Source organism: Panthera tigris, chromosome B2 (genome assembly GCF_018350195.1).
Source record: "Panthera tigris isolate Pti1 chromosome B2, P.tigris_Pti1_mat1.1, whole genome shotgun sequence".
NCBI classification, from domain to species: Eukaryota; Metazoa; Chordata; class Mammalia; order Carnivora; family Felidae; genus Panthera; species Panthera tigris.
In genome coordinates, this window is record NC_056664.1 from 122,805,641 (window position 1) to 122,829,783 (window position 24,143).

General features: G+C 38.5%; 2 long non-coding RNA genes across 3 annotated transcripts; both read right to left on the reverse strand.

Annotated features, from left to right (window-relative positions):
• Positions 1 to 4,938: 4,938 nt before the first annotated feature.
• On the reverse strand, positions 4,939 to 10,652 carry LOC122238438. Its single transcript, XR_006217357.1, has 4 exons — positions 9,580 to 10,652; positions 8,315 to 8,511; positions 6,359 to 6,394; positions 4,939 to 5,226 (listed from the first exon to the last, which is right to left on the reverse strand). It is a non-coding gene; the product is annotated as an uncharacterized LOC122238438 (long non-coding RNA).
• A 749-nt stretch (positions 10,653 to 11,401) lies between these two features.
• On the reverse strand, positions 11,402 to 15,199 carry LOC122238439. 2 transcript variants are annotated; one of them, XR_006217359.1, is made up of 4 exons: positions 15,165 to 15,199; positions 13,666 to 13,795; positions 12,021 to 12,147; positions 11,402 to 11,533 (listed from the first exon to the last, which is right to left on the reverse strand). It is a non-coding gene; the product is annotated as an uncharacterized LOC122238439 (long non-coding RNA). The 2 variants fall into 2 exon arrangements; XR_006217358.1 differs by having other exon boundaries at positions 11,988 to 12,147.
• Between the last annotated feature and the right edge of the window lie 8,944 nt (positions 15,200 to 24,143).

Genomic DNA, 24,143 nt, shown 5'->3' on the forward strand with positions numbered 1-24,143 from the left:
TTCTTTTCTCCTTTACTCATTTGTCTTGTTTCTTAAATTACACATATGGGTGAAATCATATGTCATTTGTCTTTGACTTATTTTGCTTAGCATTATACCCTCTAGATCCATTCATGTTGTTGCAAATGGCAAGATTTCATTCTTTTTTTTATGGCTGAATAATATTCCTGTGTGTGTGTGTGTGTGTGTGTATGCCACATTTTTTTCATCCATTAATCTATCAATGGACACTTGGACTGCTTCCATAATTTGGCTATTGTAAATAATGCTAATAAACATAGAGGCCCATGTATACTTTTTTTAATTCAATTTTTTTAATGTTTATTTTTGAGAGAGAGAGCACACGAGAGAAACAGAGACAGAGCGTAAGCACGGGAGGGGCAGAGAGAGAGGGACACACAGAATCAGAAGCAGGCTCCAGGCTCTGTGCTGTCAGAACAGAGCCCGATGTGGGGCTTGAACTCATGAACCATGAGATCATGACCTGAGCCGAAGTCAGACGCTTAATCGACTGACTCACCCAGGTGCCCCTGCTTGTATCCCTTTGAATTAGTGTTTTTGTATTTTGGGGACAAATACCCAGTAGTGTGATTACTGGATCGTAGGGTACTTCTATTTTTAACTTTTTTGAGGAAGCTCCATACTGTCTTCCACGGTGGCTGCACCAGTTTGCATTCCCACCAACAGTGCACAAGGGTTCCTTTTACTCCACGTCCTCGCCAACACTTGTTGCTTCTTGTGTTTTTGATTTTAGCCTCTCTGGCAGTGTGAGGTGATAGCTCACTGTAGTTTTGATTTGCATTTCTCTGCTGTTGCATGATGTTGAACATCTCTTCATGTGTCTGTTGGCCACCTGTGTGTCTTCTCTGGAGAAATATCTAGATGACAATCCTTCTTGCCATGATTTACCACCTACCGAGATCTTAATTTTGTGGAGCCTGATGTACGGGATTTTAGGCTTTCTGATCAGCACAGCTATAAATCGATACCCTGCACCCTCAACCCTAGTGCTAAAACCACAAACAAAAATACAAGCTTTTTCTATTCCAGTTGAACTCCTAAATAGTTTCCAGGGATGATACATCATCAGCTCTATCAGCACCATTAGGTGAAGTTATTGAATTCTTACCTTGAGCTAGGTAGTATGCTAAGAATTTTACACTTACCACCTTACAACAATGCTATGAGTTAGTCACATTACCCTGAATTACAAAATGAGGAAACATGCTTGGACAGGTTGTTCACTTAATAAATGACAGAACTGGGATCTGAAGCCTGGTTAATCTAATTTCAAAGTCTGTGTTTGTAATGACTTCCTTATATGCCTCTGCACTTAAGAAAATAAAGCAAATACATTTACCAGGTGAACTGCAAAATAACACACATACGAAGATGTATACTTACTAATTTATGGAAAATGCAGCATTGGTGTGATTTCCATATTGTAAACTACGTTGTGAATGGAAACAGATGCCCGTTTTTTGAACACTCAAGTATGGCCAGGGGCAGGTCCAGAACGTACTAAGAATCCAAAAGTAAACCTGAAGGTTAGAGGGCAGGCCATTTTGGGGGGAAAGGAGGAAAGGAGAGAGTCTGGGGGAGACAGTAAGCATCCAGGACTAAGGAGATTTCTGAAATCCTTTTAGTCTACTCTGCTGTTCTCTGTGGATATTTGGGACCCCTGACAATGTTTACATTATGCTGTCTGCTCAAATCTAAATAATATCAAATAGTTAAAATCTTATGGAATCCTATCTCATCAGATCTTCCTCCAATTCTTTCAAAAAAATTTTTGAGAAGTGGTCCACGCATTAAGATTTTTTGTAGTTGTTAAGTATAATACACATACAGAAAAATGCACCAAGATAGATGTTACAGTTCAATGAGTTATCACTAAGGGAATACGTTGGTAAGCATCACCCAAGTCAAGAAATAGAACAATGGTAACTCTACATGGGCTGTCCTCTTACCCCTTCTCTTTTCCCCAAAATAATTCAGTGTGCATTCCAGTGTATCTGGCTTCTCTTACTCAACACTATGCTGAGAATTATCTGTTACTGCCTGTAGCTTTAGTGCAACACTATAAAGTTATCCATTATGTAACTATACTATAATTTATTTATGCATTTTATTTTGATGACATTTAAATTGTTTCCAGTTTGCAGCTATTGGCAATAGTGCTTCTTGGAACATTTTTTTTTTCTGGAACATTCTTATTTGTGTCTCTTGCCTACGTGTACATATTTCTGGCAGGTACATACCCAGAAGTGTAATTACCAAATCATAAGACAGACATAATTTCTGCTTAAGTAAATAATGCCAAGCCTGTTTTCCAAAGTGGTTATAACAATTTACACTGCCATCAGCAGCAAATGACATTGAGAACTTTTTCATAAGTTTATTAGCCATTTTGGATATACTCTGTGTCAAGGATCTGCTCCTGTTTCTTACCTATTTTTTTATATCATCTCTTTTATGTTATTTTTGTTTGGAGAAATTTGTTACATATTCTGAATATTAAGCCTTTGGCAGTTATATATTATATAAATATTTCTCCCCTTATTGTGGTTTGCTTTTTTACTCTCTCAATAGAGTAATAAAAGTCCTTAAATGTAATATGGTATAATTTACCAATGATTTCTCTTATGGTCATTGTTTTTTGTGTCCTGTTTAAAAAATGTTATTCCGCCCTAAGATCATGAAGATATTCTTCTAAGTTCTTTTCTGAAAGCTTTATTGCTTTATTTTTCACATGTAAAATTATGATCTGCCTCGAATTGATTTTTATATATGGTTTAAACTAGGGGTTCAAATTTTATTTTTTATATGAGTCTGACTGTCCCAGCACCATTTACTGAAAAATCATCCTTTCCCTAAAGCATCATCTTCTTCATAAACTAAATGTCATTCATTAATGCATCTGTTTATAGACTCTGTTCAGTTGGTCTCTTTGTCTATTATTTTGCCAAATCCTACACTACTTTAATTATTTTATTTTTTTCCCTTTCAGTCCCTCTACTTTGTTCTTATCTGAGTACCTTGCCTATTTTTTGCCCTTTGTATTTCCATGGAAATTTTAGAATCACTTGTTAATTCCCACAACTGGATGAGGGTTTGTTTTTTAAAGTTTTTTTTTTTTTAATTAAAATCATAACACACATAAAATAAGGTGCTTAAAGCACACTAATCTTTACTTTTCATACATGCACAACCATGTTACTAACCAGAGACCAAAATCTAGAGTATTTTCAGCACTCCAGAAGATTCCCTCCTGCTGCTTCTCATATACCTCCCAACAGGAACTCACTGTTTTGACTCTCATTACCATCTGATTAGTTTTGACTGTTCTTGACCTTGTTATTAGGAGAACCATACAGTATATATTCTTCTGTGTCTGGCTTTTTTTGTTCAACATAATGTCTTTGAGATTCATTCATGTTGTCCCATGCATGAGTAGTTTTGTTTTGTTTTGTTTTGTTTTGTTTTGTTTTGTTTTGTTTTTAATTGCTAGGAGTGTTCCGTGATAAGTTGTTAATGTCTGTTCATTTTTATGCCAAAAGCAAATACCAGGTTTCCAGGGCAGAGATCAGAGTTATTAGTATTACCTACAGCAATAACTGCGTCTCTTCCCTCGCTCCATTCCTCTCTCTCTCTTCTGGGGAGACGTGGTGAGAGCTAGGTGGGTTCTGTGCATGCACTACAGGAGAGGAAACCCAATATTATTATAATCTGGAAGCTTAGATTGACGACACACTGCTTAGCTGCTGTCCTGTCTTTCTGAGAGAGGGAGAGAAACTCTTTGTCTCTAAGGTTAACAAATACTTTGGAGAGTAAATGGATTCTTTCAGGAAGGCAAAGGGGAAAGTCCCTACCTTGGACCGCAAACATTTGGCTCTGGAGGAGGTAAGTCTTATCATCTTCTGAATGAGAACATATGGCTGCAGGTCTAACCCCCTTGCAATTGTAAGGAGCAGATGAGTCAAGGAAGAGGAGACATTCTATGGTGTGCCTTTTTCCTTTGCTTAAGAAGACAGACTGTCCAGAAGTTGAAAATATTCATGGATCACTGTTTCCCTGACATTCCGTTATATGAATTTACCACATTTGATTTGTCCATTCTTCTGTTGATGGGCCTTTGGGTTATTGCTTGTTATTGGGTTGTAAGAGTCCTTTATGTATTGTGGATATCAGATATGTATGTTGCAAATATTTTCTCCCAGTTCGTGGCTTGCCTTTTAGTTTTTACAATCATGTCTGCAAGAGCAAAATTTGTAATTTTGAGAAAGTCTATTTTTTCAATCTTTTCCTTTATGGTTGTGTTTTGGTGTCTCATCTTCAGAAATCTTTGTGTATTCCAAAGTTGAAAATGTTTTCTAGAAATTCTGTAGTTTTACCTTTTACAATTAAATCCACAATACACTGTAAGTTAGTTTTTATGGATTGTATCAGGAAAAAGTAGAGATTAATTCTTTTTTTTTTAATTTAAAAAAAAAATTTTTTTTCAACGTTTATTTATTTTTGGGACAGAGAGAGACAGAGCATGAACGGGGGAGGGGCAGAGAGAGAGGGAGACACAGAATCGGAAACAGGCTCCAGGCTCTGAGCCATCAGCCCAGAGCCTGACGCGGGGCTCAAACTCACAGACCGCGAGATCGTGACCTGGCTGAAGTCGGACGCCCAACCGACTGCGCCACCCAGGCGCCCTGAGATTAATTCTTTATCTCAGGCAGCTGTCCTTTATTTCTGTTCTATTTGTTGAAAAGATTTTCAGTCCACGTGAAATTGCTTTGGTCACTTTTTTTTTTTGGAAATCTGTTGACCATATGTGTATGCGTCTATTTCTGGATCTCTATTCTTCTCATTGGTCTATTTGTTTATTTTGAGACGAAATACCACATTAAAAAAAATAAACTTTTTTTTGTTTTTATTTATGGACTTTTGTACAGAAAATTTGCAAAGGCAGTACAAGGAATTTGCATACTTCTCACCCAGTTACATTACCACAGTAAATTTTCTAAACTAAGCAAGTCACACTGGCATATTACTGTTCAGTAAACTTCAGACTGTATTTGGATTTCTCTGATTTTCTTTCCATTGCTGTTTCAGGATCCAATGTAGGGTACCATGTTGACATGTTTCCTCAGTCTCCTCTGGTCTGTGATATTTTCTCAATTTTTCTGTGTTTTGCATGACCATGGCGGTCTTAAGGAGTACTGGCCACGTATCCTGTAGAGTGAAAAAATATCTATGGGTAAATATTAATGTGAGAGTTTATCAGGGTTTCTAGACATGAATTCAATTTCCAAAAAAACAATTGCATGTCTACACACCAACTAGTAGAATGTATTAAATTCTAATGAGTGACATCGAAGGATATTTTTCTGGACAGAGAAATGTAGATTGTGGTTATGGGTTGAGAAATCAATATCTGTTAAAATTAGGTCATAGATACAATGCAATACCAATGAAAATTTTAACAGATTTTTGTGAAAGGTGATTATAAAAGTCTTGACAAGGTGATTATAAAATTCATGTCAAATCTCAAAGGTCCAGAATTAATAAAGACATCTTTCCAAAAGTTCAGATGGGAGGACTTCCCCTTTCACGTGTGAAGAGCTATTATAAAGGTACAGTAAGATCATGTGGTAGAATAAAGGATCAATGAAACAGTCTATGGAGTCCAGCATTTACACACATTTGATAAAAGAGAATATTTTAGATGAGTGGGGAAAGAATGGGATTTTCGGTGAATGGTTCTGGGAAAATTGGTGTTAGCAGGTTTGTTTCTTCTGAGAGGGGGAGTAAGGGGGAATCTGTTCCAGGCATCTCCCCTAAGCTTCTGGTGGTTTGCTGGTAATCTTTGGTGTTCCATGGCTTGTAGATACATGACCCTAATCTGTTAACCTTGTGCCACATCACCTACAAAAATAATTTGAGGTGGATTAAAGAAAGAGCTGTTATAGGTTAAATGATGTCCCCTCCCCAGTTCTCAGAAAATGAACTAAGTTGGAAATAAGGTTGTTGCAGATGTGAATTAGTTAGGTTCAGATGAGGTCATACGGGAGGAGGATGTGTCTTTAATCCAATATAACTGGCGTCCTTGTAAAAAGGAGAAATTTGGATGCAAACATGCACACAGGGAGAAGCCATATGAACATAAAGGCACAGATTGGGGTCATGCATCTACAAGCCATAGAACACCAGAGATTACCAGTAAACCACCAGAAGTTTAGGGGAGATGCCTGGAAGAGATTCCCCCTCATTCCCCCTCTCAGAAGAAACAAACCTGCTGATACCTTGATTTTAGACTTCTAGCTTCTGGAACCAAGAGATAATAAATTGATGTCATTTAACCCACCTTTGTGACGGCAGCACTAACAAACCAATCCAAGAGCTGTGAAGGCAAAGCCAAAAAAGATTTTAGAAGACAGTATAGTAGAGTATCTATATCAACTTAGAGGAGGAAAGCATTTCTTAAGCATAGAAAGCATTAACTATAAACAAAAAAATTGATAAGTTTGACTACATTAAAATTAAGAATTTCTGCTCATCAAAAGGCAATGAAAGAGAGTTAAGAGACAAGCTACAAATTGGAAGACTATATATGCACCATATGTAGCATAATGTATCATGTATATTATATGGAATATATATTGTATATACATATATTCTGTATACATATATGTATATTATATATACATTTATTATATATTATTATATATATTATATTATATATTATATAATTATATTATATATAATTTTATATTATATATTATATAATTATATTATATATAATTATATATTATATATATTATATTATATATATTATATAATTATATATAATAATATTATATTATATATAATGTATATTATATTATATATAATACATATTGACTTCAATATGTATATTATACATATTATATATTATATAATACATATACATATTATATGTATGTATATTATACATAATATTATATATAATATATATTATTATATATTATATATAATACATATACATATTATATATAATATACATGTATATATATTTCTGGATACTAAACAATTTTCATTTAATTTCAAAGAACACTTTTCACTAAGAGATTTGTGATGTTGTTTTGGTCATTTCTTTTCTATTCTGAGGTTCAGAATTACTGTGGAAAATGGAACACTAGTCCTAGAAGAAACAATGGCTTCCGGTAGGGTTTATAAACACCCACAGAAGTTATGTTCATCAGTACCATAACGAATGGTGGCAATAAAGAAGATGAAAATTCTTGAAAATATTGAATGACCTTGGCATTTATGATCACCAGAAAGTTCTCAATGCAACAACTGTTGGTATAATAAGTCCAGCCGGTGGTTGCACCTGCTGGGAATGCTAATTAGCTAGAGTATGTTAAAAGAAACCAAAGACTCCTCTTTTCTGGTATGGAAAGACAAAGCACAACACTAATAATTTGCTTTAGTCCAAATCCAGAGGTAGTCTGGCTTTACTTGGTAGTAGCATAGTTCCCTCTGCTGGGTAATTTAGGGAATTCAGATCTGAAGACTTTTTTAGGTTGGCACATAGCTCACTGCAGAGTTTTTATTTCAAAAGGAAAGACCAAGATAATACTGAAGAAGAATGAAACTGGGCAAGTTACACCAAGATATCAAAGCTTACTGCAAAGCTCTAAATTAGTAACTTAGAATTCATTAAAATTAACAACTGCTGTTCATCAAAAATACTGTTAGAGAGTGAAAGAGAAGCAGAAGATATTTGCAACGTATACGTATGTGGAAAGAATGCAGAAAATATGAATAACCCCTACAGACCGATGAGAAAAAGGTAGACTACCCAATATAAAAAGGGGCAAAAGTTTTAACAGGTACTTTAACAAAAAAAAGCGAGTAAAATGACAACAGGCCTTTGAACATCAGCCTCATCAGTCATCAGGGCAACACAAACTAAAAGTGCAAAGGGATACTAATACCTTCCCAATATGATGGTTAAATGATACCCAGTGTTGGTGAAAAGTTAGAGCAACCAGGACTCTCATATATTGTTGGTGAAGTGTTAAATTGGTACAGCTACCTTGGAAAACTGTTTAGCAAAACTGCTTCTAAAAAGGACCGGGTTCAGGGATAGATGATCTGTGTAGTTGCACGGGGCCTCAAGCTCAGCAGAGCTCTATTGCATGGTTTAATGCCCTGCTGGCCACATCTTGAAATTCTGAATGATTTTCTCTTTAAACGTGTTTTTGTTTGTCTGTTTGTGTTTTGTTTTGCTTTGTTTTTGGTAAGTGAATTCTTGTCGCGAGTAGGGACCATGCACCTGAGCAGGGAGGTAGCTATAGCCTGTGGGTCTGCCATTGTTCTTTGCTGCCTCAGTCACCTACAGCATAACACCATGCCCGCGAGCACCAAATTCTGCGCAGCCCACGCCTGAGCAGTCACTCAAAGGAGTACAGGGTGTATGGGTGCTGCTGACTTCCCCAAGGAGCCTCGTTTCCACCAGAACCAGAACTTGCCCTGAATGTAGAAAGAAGGCAGTGCTGTTTTCAGAAACATGAAAAACCAAAGAATCCTGTCACATCCTTTCTTACTGATGTCACTTCCCTGCATTAGCCAAACACATATGCTAGAAATAAGAACATGGAAGGAAAGGAAAAGATAGGGCAACCTACAGTTCTTTATCTTTTTAGTCCTTCTTTCTCACCAGTAGGCGGAGGGTAGGAAGTGTTGGTATAATGTGCACATACCAAGAAACAAAATAAAAATATCTGATTTAGGAGGTGCCTGGGTGGCTCAGTCGGTTAAGCTTCTGACTTCGGCTCAGGTCATGGTTCATGGGTTCGAGCCCCAGCGTCAGGTTCTGTGCTGACTGCTCAGAACCTGGAGCCTGCTTTGGATTCTGTGTCTCCCCCTCTCTCTGCCCCTCCCTTGCTCACGCTCTGTCTATCTCATTCTCTCTAGCTTGAAAATAAATAAACATTAAAAAAATATGATTCACAAAATGGAAGAACATAAGGGAAGGAAAACAAAAATAATATAAAAACAGGGACAAAACATAAGAGACTCTTAAATATAGATAACAAACTGAGAGTTTCTGGAGGGTTCGTGGGTAGGGGGATGGGCTAAATGGGCAAGGGGCATTAAGGAAGGCACTTGTTGGGATGAGCACTGGGTGTTATATGTAGGGGATGAATCACTGGAATCTACTCCTGAAATCATTATTGCACTATATGTTAACTAACTTGGATGTAAATTTAAAAAAATATATATCTGATTTAGTTCAATGCAGCATTTTCAGTGTTCTGTTAAGAATGGGATCCATATGCACGTACAGCTACGAAATACAAACTGTGTAATTGCGGTGATTCTCATACAGATGAAATGCTTTTACATTTGCATTTAAAACTGCCAATGAACAGTATAACGGGGAATGGTGAAATCCATGCTAATATCTAAACGTTTTAATTTTTCTTTACTTAAAGAGACATTAAATGGCAAATAAAAGAACACAACAAGTTGAGAGAGATTGTGGAAAAGAGGAAAGAGTTTTATGTTTTAGTACCTCGGACGGCACTTTCCCCTTACCTTTTAAGCAAGAAGCCTTGCATTTTCATTTTGCACTGAGCCCTGCAGATTATGTAGCTGGCCCAGTTTATGAATCAGTGATTTTAATCCTGGAGACGTACTCAACAAAAATGAATGCTTATTTTTGCCAAAAGACACGTATGAAAATGTTAGTAACAGATTTATTCATAATAACCCCAACTAAAAAATAACCCAAAAGTTTACCAACAGTAGAACATATCAACCGTATATGTATATATCTATACTAGAATACTAGCATAATAACAATACTGGCAATAATACTAGCAATGAAAACAGATTATTGCAACAAACAGCAATATGAGTGAATCTGACAGATGTGATGTTAAACAAAAGAAGTCAGACATAAAAAGAATATATACTCTGTGATTTCATGTATGAGTTCAAAAAACAGACTAAACTAAATACATGCATAATGACAGGCAGAATAATGATTACCTTTTGGGGGTTGTGAGAGGGAGGGCAAAAGAGAGACTTCTGAGGAGCTGGGAATGTTTTATATGTTAACCTGGGTGGTAGTTAAATTTATGCGTATGTAACATATGTAAAAATTAAGCCAGTTGAACCCTTAAAGATATGTGTAAGTCACGCCTCAAAAAGAGGGAAAGGAATAAATTATCTTTCTCAAAATTGTGTCCTTATTATATACCATGATAATTGTGAAACTTTCTGCATTGTGTGTGTGTGAGAAAGAGAGATACAGAGAGACAGAGAGACAGAGGTAATGCCCTTAGCTACCACTGGGTGGCCTATTGTTCCTGTTCCTGTTGAGTGCACTTGGGTAAGAAACCTAAGGAAGCATGTATCTGTCTACATTCCCGACTATTCGCCTTTTCATTGACATAAACTGTTTGTAAGTAGTGGCATTTTGTTATTATAGGGCACTATTTTATTTTAGGTCTGAATTCCTAATCCGAAGATCGCCTGTAATTAACTTTTGCACTCTTCTGTCTAAAGTGTGCAAGTTGAGTTTAGGCTCATAGCTTAGGCGTTCATGTATAATTGCTTTCCTGTATAATTATTTTTATTTCAATACTGATGATCTCATTTTCTTTAAAAAGTTTATTTATGGGGTGCCTGCGTGGCTCAGTCGGTTGAGCGTCCGACTTCGTCTCAGGTCATGATCTCACGGTTGGTGAGTTCGAGCCCCGAGTCGGGCTCTGTGCAGACAGCTCGGAGCCTGGGTCCTGCTTCGGATTCTGTGTCTTCCTCTCTCTCTCTGCCCCTCCCCAGCTTGTACTCTATCTCTCCCTCTCTCAAAAATAAACATTAGAAAAAAATTTTTTAATGTTTATTTATTTATACTTGAGAGAGAGAGAGCATGAGTGGGGAAGGGGCAGAGAGAGAGGGAGACAGAGAATCCCAAGCAGGCTCTGAACTGTCAGCACAGAGCCCAACGAGGGGCTTGAACTCATGAACCAGGAGATCATGACCTGAGCTGAGGTCAGATGCTTAGCCAACTGAGCCACCCAGGCGCCCCATGATGATCCCATTTTTAATTTTCTCTAGAATCTTGATTTCATATGACAGTTATTTTTATCACTTGCTTTTTTTCTATGTTTGGAATGTTCCTCCTCTGACATACACATTATCTGACCCTTAATTTCAGGGTGTTGCTCAAATGTGCTCAGAGAGACCTTGTATGATCACCATGCCAAATAACACCAATCCCCTTGTCAGATTCTATGTTCTTACCTTGTTTCTCTTGTTTCTTTTCTTCCTTCCTTCCTTCCTTCCTTCCTCCCTCCCTCCCTCCCTCCGTCCCTCCCTCCTTCTCTTTCTTTCTTTCTTTCTTTCAGCACTTACGATGACTTGACATGTCTATATATGTATGTATATTACTGTCTTGTCTTCTCCGGTAAGAATGTAACCTCCAAGAGGGTAAGAATTCTTCTGTTGCTCACTGCTTGGCACCTAGTAGGTGCATGATGACCATCTGTTGAAGGAATGACAAAGCTTGGTCTCAAAACCAAGAACAAATATAATTTTGGAATTTTACATTTTCTCATCTGTTGAACATTAACATCTCTTAAATTTTTGATGCAATTTAAAACATTGCAACTCTGGAGAGAGATGAATGATTATGCCGAAAGAAAAACCCAGAGATGAGGAAAGATAAATATGATTGGTAGAACCCGGGTGGTCTGAAATGGGAATCTTCCTGGAGTTTCAGAGGGTTCCGAGGTTGGAAGGACAAAGCAGAAGTGAGCATCTAGGGAGAAGAGTGAGCCTCATGGTCGCGTGCACCGCACGCACGTCAGAAATGCACCCCGCTTGCCACTGGATGTCACTGTTCGCTCATGCTCTGGAGTGGGGTGTCCTCCCCAGTCCCTCTGTGCATGAATATGTAATGTGTTAGTTTACAACCGTGACAGAGGGCACAGACTCACCTGTGCAGGCTGCCTCAATATGGGACCACTTACTGTTCCTCCATAAAATTGATGTTTGGTTCTGAGGGGCACAGAAAGGTGTAGAAGACGTGAGGGATCTCGAGGGCGGCTCTCCACTCGGGTCTCAGCCTTACAGCCAGGCTCAGGAGCAGGAACGCAGCTGCCAGGAGGAACAGAAGTGCCATTTATCTTTCATTTAAGAGTGACTGACTCTTCTACAGGCCCAGACTTGGAAGCAAGGACAAGGAGTTATTTGGGTTTCACAACTGGTTTAGATTACATTGGAAGAGAACTCTAAGATCCTTCCATTAAAACAAAACAAAACAAAACAAAACAAAACAAAACAAAACAAAACAGGAAATGACAAGTAGGGCTTAATGAGTAGGTTATATCAGAACACGACAGTTGCTCTCACTTTGAAAGAACTTAACAGCTCGAGGTTACAGCTTGACTCAAAAGTGTATCTTCAGCCAGTCCCATTAAGCTGTTCAACCGAAGACATTACCTGTTTGCCTCCCATACTTACCCCCACATATAAACAATAAAGTAGGCAAGTTGCTACAGCCTTCTGACCCACTGCTTCCCTCCTGCCCCTTTAAGCCTATACTCATATTTATCCTTCATATCAAGGTATAAATATAGGCATTTGCTACACCCCCATTAGGAGTATTTCCTTTAAAACTCACTTATTCAATTTTTCAACAACTATTTACTGAGTATCACCTTCTAAGACTGAGCACTGTTTTAAGAGCTGGGGACACAGCAGTGACAAAGGACATTAAGTCTCTGTTAACAGTGGAGCCCACCTTCTAGTGTCTAAACAGAGATTAAAATCTTAAACTAAAGGGAAATGGCCCAGGTTGTTTCTGTTGACGTCAACCAGTAAGTGGAGATGCGTTGGCCTTCCCATCACCCGAGAGGGTGGTTTGACAGCTCCGTGAGTGAAGAAGGCTCTAGAGAGAATCACCGCATCCCAGCATGGGCCACTCCATCTACCTTCATTAGTGCACGGACTCACTGCACAGGCCTCTTCACAATGTGGAATCACTTACTGTTCCTGCACAAAATTGACTTTGGGTTCTTGAGCAGTGCAGACAACCTTTCCTCCTGTACATTTTCTTTCTCTCCAGTCGGTTCACAAATAGCAGAAGAGATTTTTCTTTTTTTAAGGCAAATCTCTGCTTGTAGCTTTCTTGCTTCAAACCCTTCAGTGGTTTATCATCACTCTTAAGATAACAACAGTCTCTGCTGTGCTGTGACTTGGCCCCTGCCTTTGCCTCCAGCCTCATCTGGTTCCTTTCTTCCCCTATTTCATTTCCACTCTCTAGAGATTTATCGGCCACTCTCAGTTCCCCTCAGTGCCAGGCACGTTTCTGTACCAAAGGTTCTGTAGATGCTATTTCCTTTGTCTGGATGGCTCTTTTGTAACCATCTTCCCCCTCACACACATACCCCTTAGGGTTGGCTTGAACTCCAGTCACTTCTGCAATGAAGTCTGTCTCCCTCGATGAATCAGGTTTCCCCTATTCCGTAGTCCTGATAACCGTGATGCCCACTGCACCTCTCAGATGCCTGAGCCCGTGCACTGGCTTTCCCGTCATCCTATCCCAGTTCACCGTTGCTGAACCCTTTGACGGTTGACCCATGCAATGTACCAGGGTATCAGTTTTCTACTTACCACCCTTGGTGGGGTCCTCATTGCCAGCCGGCCAGTGGACAATCTATCTCCAAGATCCCATATCAGAGTCTACTTCCCGGAAACCATTGCTGTAACCAAGTGTCTTTAGTCGGGTCCTCTGGAAAGAGCTCTGAAATGGAGACTTATGGTTGGTTGTTTATTGGTGAATGCACCAAGGATCAACACTGGTGATGGACTGAGGAAAGCAGTCTGGGTAAAGTGGGGCTGAGGTATGATGTAGTTGTAACAGAAGCTTCAGCCAGCCCCATCAGGGGCTCTGGAGCCGGGAGGGCCCTTTACGGTTGTCACAATTGAAGCAAGGGGCTGCTGGGCTTTGTAACTCTACCTCCGTGAGTCACTGGTGGGGGGGGGGGGGTGGGGTGGGTAGCTGCTCCAGAGGGAAGCATAAACTTGGGTAAGGCAGCTTCTTTCAGCCAAGAACAGTTCCCTGGGAAGGACACACCTATGACAGCCAACACCTCTGGCAGCAGAAAAAGGAATATCTCAGTCTGAAGTGTAGATCTGGTTGGTACAGTGTAATGTCCATTCTGGCAACATAGCCAGGCTTTTCACACATGGGGCTTTAAGAAATCATTGATGGGCTCTTTCATTTCTGTGAAACACAAACCTGCTTCCCTGAACTGATCCTACTTTGTTACTCTCTTTGCTTTTAGAGTCCATCTTTGTTGACATATTGTCTCTGCCTTTTATTGTTTTGAACCTAGAGCACAAGTTTCCCTGGTAGAAAAGGAAAACTTGACTAGAAAGCTTTCTATATACCAGACACAGAGCTGGGTACTCTAGGTATGTCCTCTTTTCAAACACTAAGCTTTATTAGCGTTTTCTCCCAAACTCTGTTGGACCCTTAACTACCTCTTTGTTTCCCCATTTTATTTCTGAGATTTTCGTAAAGGTGTTCTAAAATTTCACTTTGAAATGAAAACTTCTAGTGGTAGTGTATATGCTAGATGCAGTAATAAGATGAAAACTAGCCAAAACGTGACAAAAGGTATTTTACCATTATATTTAATATATGATGAATTACTTCATTAGTTTTTAAGTTGCTAAAACTGATGCATCCTTACTACTTAACATGAACTTTGCCTTCGCAAGAACTTTTAATATCTGCCTTATACGTTTTTGTATGTATATTATCTGCAGATTTCTGCAAACAATAATCGCAAACAGGAATGGATTTTTAAATGATTTCACAGCTCTCCAGAAGCATGCTAAATCCTATACCGTGCATTCTATAATTCTGAATGGGATATTTATTTCTAGCCCCTTGTAGTCCCAACTGCGTAGTGAAAATTGAAATGTATATCACCTGGATTGCCATGATATTCTTTTGTCTATTGACCTAATATTTTTAAAAACTTTGGATCATTATATATATTTTTTCTTTTTCATGTTTAGAAAGAGAAAGCACATGCAAGCAGAAAGGAGGGGCAGAGGGAGAGAGAATCTAAACAGGCTCCAGACTCAGTGCGGAGACCTACCCGGGGCTTGATCCCGTGACATGATCCCATGATCCTGAGATCATGACCTGAGCCAAAATCAAGAGTCAGACACCCAACCGACTGAGCCACCTGGGTGCCCCTAGATCATTATATGGTGATCTTAGAGTCTGTTCACTATTTTTAGCTGTGTTTCCATATGAATCAGCTATTCCAATAGTCAGTCTGGTGGGATTAGCACAGGATGAAAAGTAGCCTTGGTGACCAGAATCTAGTGTGGGTTCTAGAATGAGCCTCTGTGTTCTCTTATGTGAAAAAGAGCTAATGTTTATATCAGATAGTGCTGTGAGATCAGTTAAGAAAACCTATGTAGAAGAGCTTTGAAAACAGTGAGATTTTAAAATGAAACCATTATTACTAAAAAGAAACATATAAGGAGAAAGAAATGTAAAATACACTAATTGACTGTGTACTGTGTACCAGGTACTTTATACAGATTATTTCACAACTATGCTAAGGGGCAGGTATTATCATCCCCATTTTAAGGATGAGAACACTGAGGCAGAAAGAGCTTAAATAACCTCTTAAGGCCACTGACTAGTAAGTGTCTGAGCCATGATTAACGCTTAGTTTAGGATTCCAAGCCCCGCCTTTCATTCGCTTCACCAAAGTTGGTTTCCAATTAATTGTGTATAATCTGTGCAGATCGGTTTACTACTGTAAGTTTTTCCATCCCTTCTCCCACCCATCTCTTTCCTAGTCATCTCCTGTAGTGCTCCTTGAAATCTCACGGAGGCAGTGGGTTATGATATGAAATCTCTTGCTTTGGGCATTGCGGTTTACCTTGTCTCTCATATTTGTTTTAGCTCAAGAAATCTGAACTCGAGAATGCGTATTACCACTGCTAGTCATGTGTACCTTTCTATATCTAATTTCAGTCCTTGGAGGGAAGAAATTGGTTTGAGGATGCATCTCACAGGTCAGTTCCAGAAGGTCAGGAGGTGCAAATGAGCTGAGCTGTTGATTCAGCTGAAGTAATTCTGATGAGCACATGCTTGCATGCGGGTCTATAATGTGGTTCATCTCCATAAAATCCCAAGCTTTATGGGTTTGAAAGCATTAACTCATGTCTTAGGAACATCCCACATAGATTATTATAATTCTTGGTATGCTGCCTGACCATCTGCTTACCTACAGGAATTACAATCAGATAGAATGGCCCCGCTCAAATCTAGGCTCAGAAAAGAAATATGAGAATACCTGAGTCTTTTTGTTTTGTCGAAACAGCACTATTTTTGTACACCCTGCCCAGCATAATAATAAAAAGTATGTTAACCTGGGATTTTTTCTTGCTTCAAATTGATTAGAGTAGGACCGTAAAGTTCTTTCTCCTCCTCTTGTTTTTTTTTTTTTTTATGAGAATGTATCAACGATCTCATGCAGCATGCCTGTAAATTAGTGATATTTAAATGTTTGTTGCCTTGTATTCTACAAAGGTGTCTACCTAATTTCCGTTTGCAGATTTAGCTAAATCACAGGGAAAAAATTTACGGCAGCTCTATTGGGTCACCTAGGCATGGTTTTAGTGGAAGAAAGGAAAAATGTGAAGCGGAATGAGCAGATTCTCTTTATTTCCTTTACCTCTGATAATGAAATATTAATTTTTTATGCACTTTGATAGCTAAATAACTATCAGATTGTTCCTTAGATAGCTAAGTAACTGACAGGAAAAACTCAGCATACTCCAGCAAAGAGTTGGTAGGACCTAAAGAATGTCATGGTTATTAAGACTATAATGAGGGGTGCCTGGGTGGCTCAATCGGCTGATGAGGGGCGCCTGGGTGGCTCAGTCAGACAAGCATCCGACTTCCGCTCAGGTCATGATCTCACGGTTTGTGGGTTTGAGCCCCACATTGGGCTCTGTGCTGACAGCTTGGAGCCTGGAGCCTGGAGCCTGCTTCGGATTCTGTGTCTCCCTCTCTTTCTGCCCTTCCTCTGCTCATGGCTTGTGCTCTCTCTCTCTCTCTCTCTCTCTCAAAAATGAATAAACATTGAAAAAAGTTTTAAAAAAAAGACTACAATGAGATTTCTGTGAAAATCATGATGATCAAATATTCATTTCTTAGTTGTATGCAAACAAGATAAAAATACTAAATTTCAACTCCCCTCATCCGTTCCTTTCTTCACTTGATCTCATATGATCACATGGCTATCTGGGTACAAAATCCGGATGGAATCCATTTAGTATGAGAACTACATTTTTCCCGTTATTCTATTATCATTTTTTTCTACTATGGCAAAGACTGATCAGAACACACGTGCATGTGAAAGTGATGTCATGACTTAATGCCTATGTGGGTTAGTTATCTCCTATCCATCGCCAAAGATTATACACTTAACCTATGGGGCCACTGGAAGAACCAGACAAAATAGTGTAAATCTGTGATCACTCTGGGATCATTAAACCTCAGAACGATCCCTCTCTTCTCTTCTTCGCTCCTCACTTCCTCCTCCTTTCCTAACTTCCACAAATATTTTATTGATATACTCTAAGCACTGGCAATTTACCACTCTTGAGGACGCAAAGAGGAACAAGCAGACAGTACTTTCCCTTAGGAATATCACAATCTGTCATATGATTTCACTCATATGTGGAATTTGAGAAACAAAACAGATGAATATAAGGGAAGGGAAGTAAAAATAAGATAAAAACAGAGAGGGAGACAAACCATAAGAGACTCTTAAATACAGAGAACAAACTGAGGGCTGCTAGAGGGGTGTTGGGTGGGGGGATGGGCTAAATGGATGATGGGCATTAAGGAGGGCACTTGTGGTGAGTGCTGGGTGTTGTATGTTAAGTGATGAATCACGGGGTTCTCCTGAAACCATCATTATATTGTATGTTAACTAACTTGGATTTAAATTAAAAACATTTTTTTTAAAAAGGAAGATTACACTCTAGTGGGTGAGATAGACATTAAACAGCTCATTCATGTCACCAGAACCCATGACGTTACAGTTGCAGTAAGTGCTATGTCTAAAAATTCCTGGATGCTGTGGGGGGGGGAAATGTATTAGTATATTCTTTCCTTTTTGAAAAAAATATTTATTTTATTATTATTTTTTTTGACAAAGAGAGAGAGAGAATGCATGCACAAGGGAGAGACAGAGAGAGACGGAAAGAGAGAATCCCAAACAGGCCCCGCACCCTCAGCAGAGCCTGAAGCAGGGCTGGAACTCACAAACCTGGAGACCATGTGCTGAGCTGAAACCAAGTGCTTAACCAATTGAGCCACCTGGGTGCCCCTGTTTTCTTTTCTTTTTATTAGTATTTCCTTTTCTTGTTTTGAAATTGAAATATAATTGACATATAACATTATGTTAGTTTCAGGTATACAACATGATGATTTTATATACATATCTATATCTATATCTATATCTATATCTATATCTATATATATATCTCAAAATGATCATCAAAATAGGTATAGTTAACATCCATCACCACACAGTGTTTTCTGAAATGAGATTATTTCTTTGCTATTTTGCTGTCAAGAAGAAACATTCTGGAATTCAACAAGCCATTTCTTATCACTTCTTTTCTGTTCTTCTCTCTACTTCTTAACCAGTCCCAACAACTTCCCATTGGTGTTTTGAGCTAATGCAATTTTATGAGAAAATAGTCATAGTTCTAATGCCTTTGCATAGCCCAAATACCATTACATATCTTTGAAAAGGACAATTTAAAAATCATATTTTATGTTTTCATTCTATTTTTCTTAGACATGACTCTAATATTGTCCTGCTTGGGACCGTGTATTTTTTCAAGTATTGCTAACTTCCACCTGAAGACAAAAGTCTGATTTTTATCAAGGCTCAAAGAACTTCAAAGAGTTTTGTCCTTAAAACAATGCTGGTAGGTAACTAGGGTGGGCTGGAGGAGGCGCTGGAGAGGTGTTGGGACAGCTTGTAAAAGTAGGAAATGGATTGGCGCAAACCCTAAGGCCCTGAGTTGTGTGTGTGTGTGTGTGTGTGTGTGTGTGTGTGTGTGTGTGATTCTGGTACTCTAAAGTCTGGCTTTGAAGTGTAGCTATGGAATTCATTATCAATTGGTTTATCCTCCTCTTGGTTTATTTATAGAAGTTTTCCCAGTGTGTGCCTGTGAATATTTATTCTATGGGACGTTAACAAGTGTTAATGTGGGGGGAAAAAAAACAACGACAAAAAGCCACAAAACTGTCCGTGGTCAAATAAGTTTCTTTACTGCCAGACTTCTCAGAAACTTTAAACACCAAGGCACATTGTGAAGTATCAAGAGAGGAATCATAGACAGTATCTACTCAAATTTATTTGATGATTAACCTTGTTTTTATAGAACATCTTATAGGAATTAATACTGCCTGGAATGAAGTTTGGGAAACAGGCTTAGATTACTTTCTGAGTAAATTTATCCTTTTGAGGATACCAGTGGATGACGAAGAAGATGTTTCATAACCTATAGAATAGTAGAAAACAAATTAAGTCTGGATTAAAGTGTTGTTATAGATAATTTACAAAATGGCTCATTCACAGGGAGAAAATCACCGAGGATCAAGAGTTACTATAATTTAATTTCACAAAGGAACGATGAACATGGGCACTAGTGTAATTTTTTACATACATTGTGAAATTTGGCAATTGCAACTTGTTCCTAGGTATTTTAGGATCAATTATGTAAAGTAGAATCATTGTTATTTTGTTTCTTTCAACCCAACACAGCTGACTTTTTTTTTTTTTTTAACATTTATTTATTTTTGAGACAGAGAGAGACAGAGCATGAACGGGGGAGGGGCAGAGAGAGAGGGAGACACAGAATCGGAAGCAGGCTCCAGGCTCTGAGCCATCAGCCCAGAGCGTGACGCGGGGCTCGAACTCACAGACCGCGAGATCGTGACCTGAGCTGAAGTCGGACGGTCAACCGACTGAGCCACCCAGGCACCCCCACAGCTGACTTTTAAAAATTCTAGATTCACTCATTTGACTTAAGTAGCCCTAGTTTGAAGTATTTCCATCCTTCTTTACTGCAAATGAATTTCCTGGTTAGGGTATGGCTTCACTGGAGATGAATAAAAGGCAAACATAACTGAATGCTGCATGATTTCATAACTCTGTAAAAACATATCGACCAGTTTGAATTGGTCTATGAAGATCTCTTTCTGTTTATTTCAATCCCAGCCTTCCTAATTACTCTAGCTCCTGTGTTCAGTCAGACTTTATGGTGTCTCTTTTTGGATTCTAATTCCAAATTCCATTTCCTAATTTATTGATAGAGGTAAAAACTACAGTTGTACTTCTTTTTTTCTCTCTGGCATCTGAAAAAAAAGTTTGCCGTATTTTCTGAAACTAGATTCTTAAATCTTTCTTTATCATCCTTTAACTCATTAGCCATGTAGTAAGAAACTTAACAGATAAAGTAGAAACATATTTCAGCTAATTGGAACCATCCCTATTAGGAGTTAAAAAGAGGACCCCGGCTTACATTCCAGTGTGAAGGTAGGAGTTTCTTAGGTAGTAGAATTGAGGAATGGATTTAGACATCAAAATTTTCATTTCCACCATAGCGTTCAAACAGAAATCTTGTTTTAAAAATTAAAATGCTCTAAAATCTCTGCTCAGAAAGTGTACCAGATGAAGAAATTGTTATAATACATTTGCACATAATGAAACATTGTCTAACACTGAGTAATGATGGGAGAGAAGTGGAGTTTAAACTCACCTCTGTCCTAGGATGTTCTCATATCAGTCCTGGGATAAGTCCCATATCATGGGACATTCCTTATTGTCAGTTTGGATTTCAAAGTCAGCTCAAAAGGAGGATTTCTTTCTTCCCTTTCTTTTATTTTTTTTAAAGTAATTATCTATCATCATGATATAATTATGATTGTAATATATTGATTTTTAAGATGTAAAGAAAGCCATTTATTCAACAACTGTGGGTGGTTAGGTATCTGATGTACACAGTGTTCTCTCTCTTTTGCTCCTATCATCTGAGCCAGGGAAACATCTCAACACAAAGGGAAGGCATCCTTTTGGTGTGGGGATGCACAGCAGGCTATGGAGCACGTGGCTAGGACAGTGGCTTGGGAGAGCTATGGTTCACAGAAGGTGAGGGCTCAGCTAGTTTCATATGATCATTGATTAATTCAGTTATTCATTCAGTGTAGACTGAGCATCTACGGTATGCCAGGAAATATATTTGCAAGGTCAGATCCCTGAACAACTCAAAGTCAAGCTGATGCTGAAATTGCTACCCAGCGCTGGGAAGCCTGGACATTGCCTTGGGAGTGACTTAGCACAAACAGGTAGAGGATTTTTATAATAACGTTCCAAACCAGCTTTCGTTCTCCCCTGATGTTGAGGCTTCCAGGTATTTAAAGAGCTGGTACTTTAACGGTCTGGGTAGAGGTTTTAATTCAACTGGGACGCTGGTTGCAGTTAGTTCATGGGCAATTGAGGATAATGCTAACAATTTCCTACAATTATTGAAACATTATACTTTAGGAAGAGCTCTCACAGCAATTAATTGATTTAGCCCTTAAAATTCTGTAAGGTAGAAGGCTCTGACCTGCCGATATCACATATGGAGTAACGATCAAGATAATCTGACTACATGTCCGTTCTCATCTCTTTCCCCAACATGCCTTCCCAAGGCTTCGAGAAGGGGTCAGCCAACTACAGCCTATGGACCAGATCTAGTCTGCGGGCCAAATCCAGTTGTTTTTGAACAGCCCGAGCTCTATGAATAATATTTATATTTTTAAAAAATTGTAAAAATAAAGAATAATATGCAGCAGAGTCAGTATGTGGCCTGCAAAACCTAAACTATTTACCATCTGGCTCTCTTAGTCCATTCAGGCTGTCACAATAGCATACCACAGACTGGGTGGCCTCTAAACAAGAGAGATTTATTTCTCACAGCCCTGCAGGCTGCAAGTCCAAGATCAGGGTGCCAGCACAATCAGGTGAGGGCTCTCTTCTCAGTCACAGATGTCTCCTGTGTCCTCACAGGATGGAAGTGGCAAGCTAGCTCTCAGAGCCTTTTTAGAAGAGCCCCAATCTGATTCGTGAGGATTCCATGACTCCTCCCAAAGGCCCCTCCTCCTAATAACATGACCTTGGGCGTTATATTTTCAACATATGAATTTTGGGGAGGACACAGACCATTCAGACCATATAGCACTGCCCCTTTATTTTAAAAGTTTGCCAGCTTTTGGATTAGCAGCTTATGCATGGGTCTTCATGCTCTTTAGAGACGATTAGTATCATTCACTCTGAAGAAAAAATTGGAAAAATAGTAATCCAAAAACCTGTCAAAATTCTTGTAATATAGTCTTAAAACCAAGCCAGAATGGGCCTACTGAAGAGTATGAAGAATGGCAACTTAAAAATGGGTTACACCTGGGGCGCCCGGGGGGCTCAGTCGGTTGAGCATCTGACTTCAGCTCAGGTCATGATCTCACCGTTCCTGGGTTCGAGCCCCGCATCGGGCTCTGTGCTGACAGCTCAGAACCCAGAGCCTGTTTCAGATTCTGTGTCTCCCTCTCTCTCTGCCCCTCCCCCACTCACGCTCTGCCTCTCTCTGTCTCAAAAATAAATAAACATTTAAAAATAAATAAATAAATAAAAATACGTTATACCTGGCCCTGGACCAGTAATGTGTCAGAACTAGCTTGCAAGAGCTGACTGTGGATGTCTGTTCCTAGTTCCAAATCTAGTGATGTCAACTTGGTAGCTTGACAAGGCCACGAGGGAAGTGATTCCACCACAGAAATTGGCAAGCTCTACCATTTGGGACCTTTTCTCCCCAGAAAGCTGGTTCTGATACATTTCCCAGTACGCCTCTAAATACATGTTATTTGATGTCTGAAGTCATTTATAGCCCAAGCTGATGTACTCATTCTGGTAATGAAAAGACTTGAGTGTTTTAATTTCATAGAAGCTAAATTTTGACATGATACTGATAAATTTTCTTAGACCCCAACTCATCTATGTAAGGGGAATAATACAATTCACTACACTGTTGCATTGTGAGAGTTGAATGTGTTAATATTTGCAAATATTCAGGAAGTTTTCAAAGGTAGAACATTTAACGCAATGTTTACACATTCTAATTATGCTATCAGTGTCAGTCTTCTTATCCAAATTCTAGCTCTGTGGAGCAGAGCACATTCGGACAAATCATATCTAGGTCCCATCTGGAGACAACTTTGGCTTGGAGTCAGAAGAATGGACTGTTCATCCTGTTCCCCCCTTTACTTTGAATCTCAGGCAAGTCAACCTCAGTATGGCTGACTCTACCCATTTGTAGAAAGAGCTTAATGTCACCCATCTTGCCAGTTGGCGGGAGGATGAGACAAGATAATAGATGGGGAGGCACTTTGCTAATGGTAACACGTCACGCAAACATAAGGTATGATTATCTTACAACAATAAGATATTGAAATGCGTGTGGTAAGACTCAGCCTGACATTCTGTTGAAAAGAAGAAATAAATGAGTCACATCTTCCTTTGCCTCTCACCCTCTTCTGTCAAAAGTGGTGAATCACTGGCCAGAAATGTAAATGAGACTGTCATAAAGACTGATATGAAAGTTTTTATTCCACTTCAAGAAGCTCTGATGGCACTCTGTGTTATAGTAAAACTAACCTATTGACTAGAAACAAAGGTATTGAACTCTACTGCTGTAGAAAATAAACATGTATCTCTTTAGTATAGTTCATTTATTTTTCTATTATGTAAAATATTATTTTTATTAAATATATAATATTAATATATAATATTATATAATATATTATATATTATATATTATTATATATTATATTATATAATAATATATAATATAATATAATATATATAATATATATATTATATTATATATTATATATTATATATATACTATATATATATTATATAATATAATATATACAATATATATATACAGTTTTATATTGACATAATTTTATTACTATTGCAAAAGTTGGT